The sequence below is a fragment of the Sinocyclocheilus anshuiensis genome, unplaced genomic scaffold, assembly GCF_001515605.1.
Source record: "Sinocyclocheilus anshuiensis isolate Anshui unplaced genomic scaffold, SAMN03320099.WGS_v1.1 scaffold1815, whole genome shotgun sequence".
In the NCBI taxonomy this organism is placed as follows: domain Eukaryota; kingdom Metazoa; phylum Chordata; class Actinopteri; order Cypriniformes; family Cyprinidae; genus Sinocyclocheilus; species Sinocyclocheilus anshuiensis.
Window position 1 is genome coordinate 218,812 of NW_015551104.1, and position 5,979 is coordinate 224,790.

The window sequence follows — 5,979 nt, forward strand, 5'->3', positions numbered from 1 at the left end:
CCGCCCCCCCCCTAAATTTGGCTGGCCACCACAGGTGCCCCCCCTACCAGATGTCTTGCAATAGGCTTGTTTTTAATACATTTCTAACTGCATCTGGCAGTGGCGCATCCTGGCATGTGTAGGCAGCTGCCTAGGACCGCTTTCTTCTCCTCTTTATACTTAATTTTAGGCGGCTTCTATAGCGCGATCTTAATGACAATGTCGAGAGCGCATAATGTGACGTGATCCATATAGGCCTAATGCACGAGCACGAATCTCCACTCGCAAGCAGATTTCCTTCACTCACACAAAACTGGACGTGTCCTTTTAAATATGCATTGTTCTTTTATGAATTGGTCATAAATATAGTCAGCCTTTTCTAGTTATTTATTTTATTAATACTTATTTTAGTTAAGTGCTTAAATTGTAAATATGCATTTATTAAATTATTTTATTTAGTGCATTTGTATTTTGTTGTTTTTGTATATAGTTATACAACAAAAGTGTACCAACAAGGTTTCAAAAATAATCACTGAGGGTTCTTCTGAAATTAGTGAGGGTGCTCTAGTCTTAATGCACATTTTCACATATTTTGTCCCGTCTATTGCTATGGTTATCACCATGTCAAACACTGCTACTTCGAGAGCGAATCCCGCATAAATATGCAGATGTCATTCCCGAAACTTTGCAACGTGTGAGTGTGGCCAAAAACCGTTCTATATTTTAAATTGATTGCCTAGAAAGCTCGCAAAGAGCACTCATAACCACTAAAAAGCTGTCACTCTGTTCATCGCAATCTCACAAAGTTCTGTTACCAATGAATCTCACACTGCGCAATTAATATATTATTAACATCGTCGTGTATACACTCTGTATGTTATAATGAAAGGATTCGATTGTGATCAGCACAGAACAAAAACTGGTGTGTGTTGCAGCCTTTAGGTAAACCAGCACACATTCATGAGGATGATGAAAGTGTTTTAACACAAAATAGGATCCCAACCTCCTATTTTGAGGCAGGTTATAGTACATTGAAGAATGATCATATGACTTTTTATATACGCCATGTGACCTGTAAATGCGAAAAAGCCGTTTCCATTGTAGTTTTGCGAATTATTCCTTTTTTGCATTGCCTAAAAAGCCACCTCATGCGAGTGTAAAAACTTTTTTTGCGATATATGGCCGTTTTTGCGAAATTGACGAGTTTCCATTCGGCCTTTTTATATACGCCATGTGACCTGTAAATGCCGTTTCCATCGCAGTTTTGCGAATTATTCCTTTTTCTCACTAGGCGCGTTTCCATTACCCTTCAAATTGCGCAAATTGAAATTGCGAATTGAAAATACGCCTAATTGAAACGCGAATTTGCGCAATTTGAAGGGTAATGGAAACGTGCCTACTGACTCGTCATCTCACGTCAACAGTTTCATACGGATTGCATAATCTGAGAATATTTGTTTTCCGTTTGAATTGGTTCATTTGAAAGTAGACATTTCATTCTCTATAGATATATTTTACATGTTCGTAAGGTAAAGATATACACGGTGTTTCGCGCTCAAGTTCACAGACCGAGATGGCAGAAAGCGCATCCTGTTTGCTTTCATTATTTCACAAAAGCGCGTTTTGTTTTTATTGTGAGTGCACACAAATAAACGTAGAGTCTTAACAGACACGAAAGATGTATTACTCTTATCTGTATGACCAAAAATGGCCAGTATTTTAAGAGCAAGTGAGCGCACCGGCACCTCCATCTGTCCGCACACACACTTAAAGGAACAGATCACCTAAAAATGACATTTAGTTGAGAAATATAGCATCAGCAATGGATCCTCTGTAGTGAATGGGTGCCGTCAGAATGAGAGTCCAAACAGTTGAGAAAACTCACAATAATCCACAATTCACACCACTCTAGTCCATCAGTTGGCATCTTGAGAAGACAAAACCTGCGTGTTTGAAAAAACAAATCTATTATTAAGATGTTTTTAACTAAAATACAAGTCTGTAATCTATAATAACACTTCCTCCAGTGAAAAAGTGGTCTGGTCAAGCACCTCCTACAAGCCAAAACAGTTCAAAACAAATGTGGTTGATTTTGATGTGAGATACAACAGGAGATGGACTTTTTTCATTGGAGGAAGCATTATTATGGATATTGGACTCATATTTTAGCCGGAAGTGGCAGTTTAAAGTTAATAAATGAATGAATAAGTCTTTGAATCATTCATGAAAAAAAATAATTCAAAAAAGCTACTTGATTCAGGAATGAAGCAAGTGTATGATGAATGGGCCAGTGACTCATTGACTCACCCGATTCGTTCAAACACGCTGCTTCATTCAGGAAAGACACATGGTTGTGTGTTTCGGAACTATATTCACTGTGAAACAGAATAAAACCAGGCAATATTGTGTCTAAAATGTAACTCAGTATTTACTTGTTTGTTGAACTGTTGTATAAAATCAATATCAATAAATGTGCAATCATGCTGATATTCGTAAAAACAGCACTTGTGTGATATTAACTAGGCAGGGCCGTTGCGAGTGGGTTGGAAGGTGGTGACGGTTATAGGGGCCCAAGGCTGTGGGGGTCCCACGGCGATTTCAACCGACTGCCCGAGGCCAGCATGAAAGATGCTCAGGACAATTGACGGGTCACTGCTGCACGTCGTCACGAAAGCTTATCAATTGCACGTGTTTTGGAAATATAATGCATGAAACATATCAAGCTTAATATTCATATTCATATGCACTCCAGATAGGCTACACCACTTACCCTGCCATGCAGACCTGTCATTACAGTCCCGTCCCCCTGCACCGCAACCCAAGTTTGATGGGGCTTTTCAGTAACCCCCAATGGCTTCACATCACAATGAACTAAATAAATGTCGCTCCCTAATATTTTGTGATGTAAATGTTATAACCTATTAAAACATTTATTTAATTGTATTGTAGACAATCCTTTACAAAAATTAACAATGGTTACTATAGTAAAAGTGTAGTAACTAGGGGTTGAACGACTTCTTATTTTTTAAAGTCGACTTTTATGTGATGAAAGTCAAGTCAAAGTCGACTAGTCGCTGATGACGTCATTAATGAACAAATAAGTCTGGAGCTGTGATAAACAGCTTGTGCACAGCTATGGCATATGACTCAGCGCTGCCCACATGGCTATTGCTCCCATAACAGCTCATTTTTATCAGTTCTTTTGTCTTTAGGTCGTTATATTGAATGATTCTGTGCGCACGTGATCTGCGCAAGATGTACACGCTACTGTCCTATGTGTGCGCGTTACAGTGCAGCAGCGCATTAGATTAGAACGGCTACTAACTTATGGGCTTACATTTCTGCCACAATTCTGCGCGCGAAAGATCATATTTTGAGCGCACCATCCTCTTGTACCACTGAAAAATTTCGGATATATTATAAATATTCGGAAATATTCCGGAATCTGGCAGTAAGTTTTGGGAGTTCATTTTTAGTCCATCTCCAGATTTTATCTGTAGAAGATAATCTGCTTAATAATTATGCACACCTGAATATAAGGCGTTTTTCACTTCCAGCCTTCATGAACAATAGGCTAATATATAGGTTATTTCTCCACAAAACTCAGTTCGCGCACGTGCAAAACGTGAAAGTCCTTCAAGGATTTCTTATCCTGTTGCGCCCTCTACAGGACCGGCGACTAGTCGACGTCAAGCTTAAAGCGTCATGGCAGAGCATTGAAGTCGACTAGTCGGTGCAACGGTTAGTCTGTGCAACCCCTAATACACACACACATATACACACACACACACAAAGAAAAACAAGTAGATAGAATAGAAAAACCCTAGTAGTAACCATGTTTTTTGGGCATATTTATTACCAATTTTATACTGTATCTCAGTAGCGAACCGTGACTCTAGAACCTAGGCCCTCTCCTCCTACCCTCGTTGTGGGAAATTACAAACTACCAGCCTAGCTTACGGTGTCCTCTTCTAAAAGTCATCTTTGACAATTCCACCTCTGAAACGAAAGGCTATTCCAGCCTTAATGTGGTCGCACACCGGAGGACAAGTGCAGCGCTGCATTACACCGCACCACGTCTTTAATATTTGCACACATTGTTTTCTTTGTGTGCACGAACACTGACCGGCGGCACCACCGGCGACTGTCCACGGATCCCAGCTGCGACTCCGGGTGCTGTTCATAATCCTGCAGTGCCACAGCACCACTCACATAATTTTCCATTAAATTACATTATATTTGTCCCAAATCATTGTTAATGTACATAATGACTTCATCCTAGGCTGGACAATTGTGTATTGTGCATTTTTTCAGCAAAACATTTGTCTTTCTGTGGTTCTAATAAATTTCATGATTCATTTAACGTTAGTGAGCTACAGATCGCAAATTCTCATCCCATTTGCTGTTTTCGATCCCCGAACTCTAAACTCATTGACAGCACTTGCTCATTCTTGAAGTTAAGTTTTGACTGTTTTGGGAATAGATTAAATGTTTTGGACTGCCGTCTTGAACTGTGTGCAATACGTGTTGCACCGGGGCACTGCGCTTCTCGTCCGGTGTGCGACCGCAACAAAACAGTACAGCGAGAGTGACTGATATTACCAAAATAAAACAGCTAAATTGAAGTCTGCAAATGCAAAGCCTCATTACAAATGCATCATCACACAAAATATACAGACACTCAATCCCTCCTCCCACACAAAACCAACAAATGTAATGTTTAAGACAATACACCATGACAGCGCTCACAGCAAATTAGCGACATACACTTGTCAAGTCAAGCCAAGTCACCTTTATTTATATAGCGCTTTTAACAATACAGATTGTGTCAAAGCAACTGTACAGCACGAAACAGAAGTAAGTAATTGCTTAATTACTTAAGTAATAAGCAAGATTTTAAAATCTATACGATGTTTAATAGGTAGCCAGTGCAGTGTTGACAGAATCGGGCTAATATGGTCATATTTCTTGGTTCTAGTAAGAACTCTAGCTGCTGCATTTAGAACCAGCTGGAATTTGTTTATTAAGCACGCAGAGCAACCACCCAATAAATCATTACAATAATCTAACCTTGAGGAAATTTAGATATATTTTTGAGATGGAAAAAGGCAGTTTTACATATTGTAATATTATATAATATTGTGCGCTATCTGTCAGGCCCACTGAAGGCTCGTCAGTAGATCATGTGCTGATCATGCATGCGCTGATAGCGCTGAAGTGAACTAACCCTGGAACATAACCTGGTCCGGGGCAGGTTATCTTCAGAGAGCAAGTTGCTATGGTTACTTACCCTGAAAGTAACCTCCGATTTTGGAACCGAAAGCTGAGGTTATCTGCTCGCTTATCCTCACACATACCTGGGTATGTCACAAAACCTGCTTTTTGGAATACCCCCCTGCTCAGTCAATAACGTTACAGCTGTTTTATTTGTAATAGATTTAAAGTAGAACGAAATAAAAGGCGAGACAAAAGTGCATCAAAGAATGTATTTGTGATCTTAAATGACTAAGTGGTTTGTTTTATGTATATTAATTATTTGTTTAAAATTGGTATAAAAAGTCGGCTCCGTTAGCCTTGTGGGCCCGAGTTTGAATCCCGGCTTGAGGACCTTTCCCGATCGCACCCCTCTTTCTCTCTCCCACTTCAGTTCCTGTCTGCTCTACACTCTACTATCATAATAAAGGCAAACACATCAAAAATAAATTAGTGCTGTCAAACGATTAATTGCGATTAATCACATCCAAAATAAATGTTTTTGTTTACATAATATATGTGTGTGTATTGTATTTATTGTGTGTGTGTGTGTATATATATATATATATATATATAAACACAAATGCATGTATATGTTTAAGAAAAAATATGTTATGTTTATATTAGTGCTGTCAAATGATTAATCGCATCCAAAATAACAGTTTTTGTTTACATAATATATGTGTGTGTACTGTATTTATTATGTGTGTGTGTGTGTGTATATATATATATATATATATATATAAA

General features: G+C 38.8%; 1 protein-coding gene across 1 annotated transcript in view; it reads right to left on the reverse strand.

The window, feature by feature from the left end:
• Positions 1–5,979, reverse strand: part of LOC107662818 (uncharacterized) — a 31,085-nt gene that overhangs the window by 13,576 nt on the left and 11,530 nt on the right. The gene's annotated exons all lie outside the window — the stretch shown is intronic.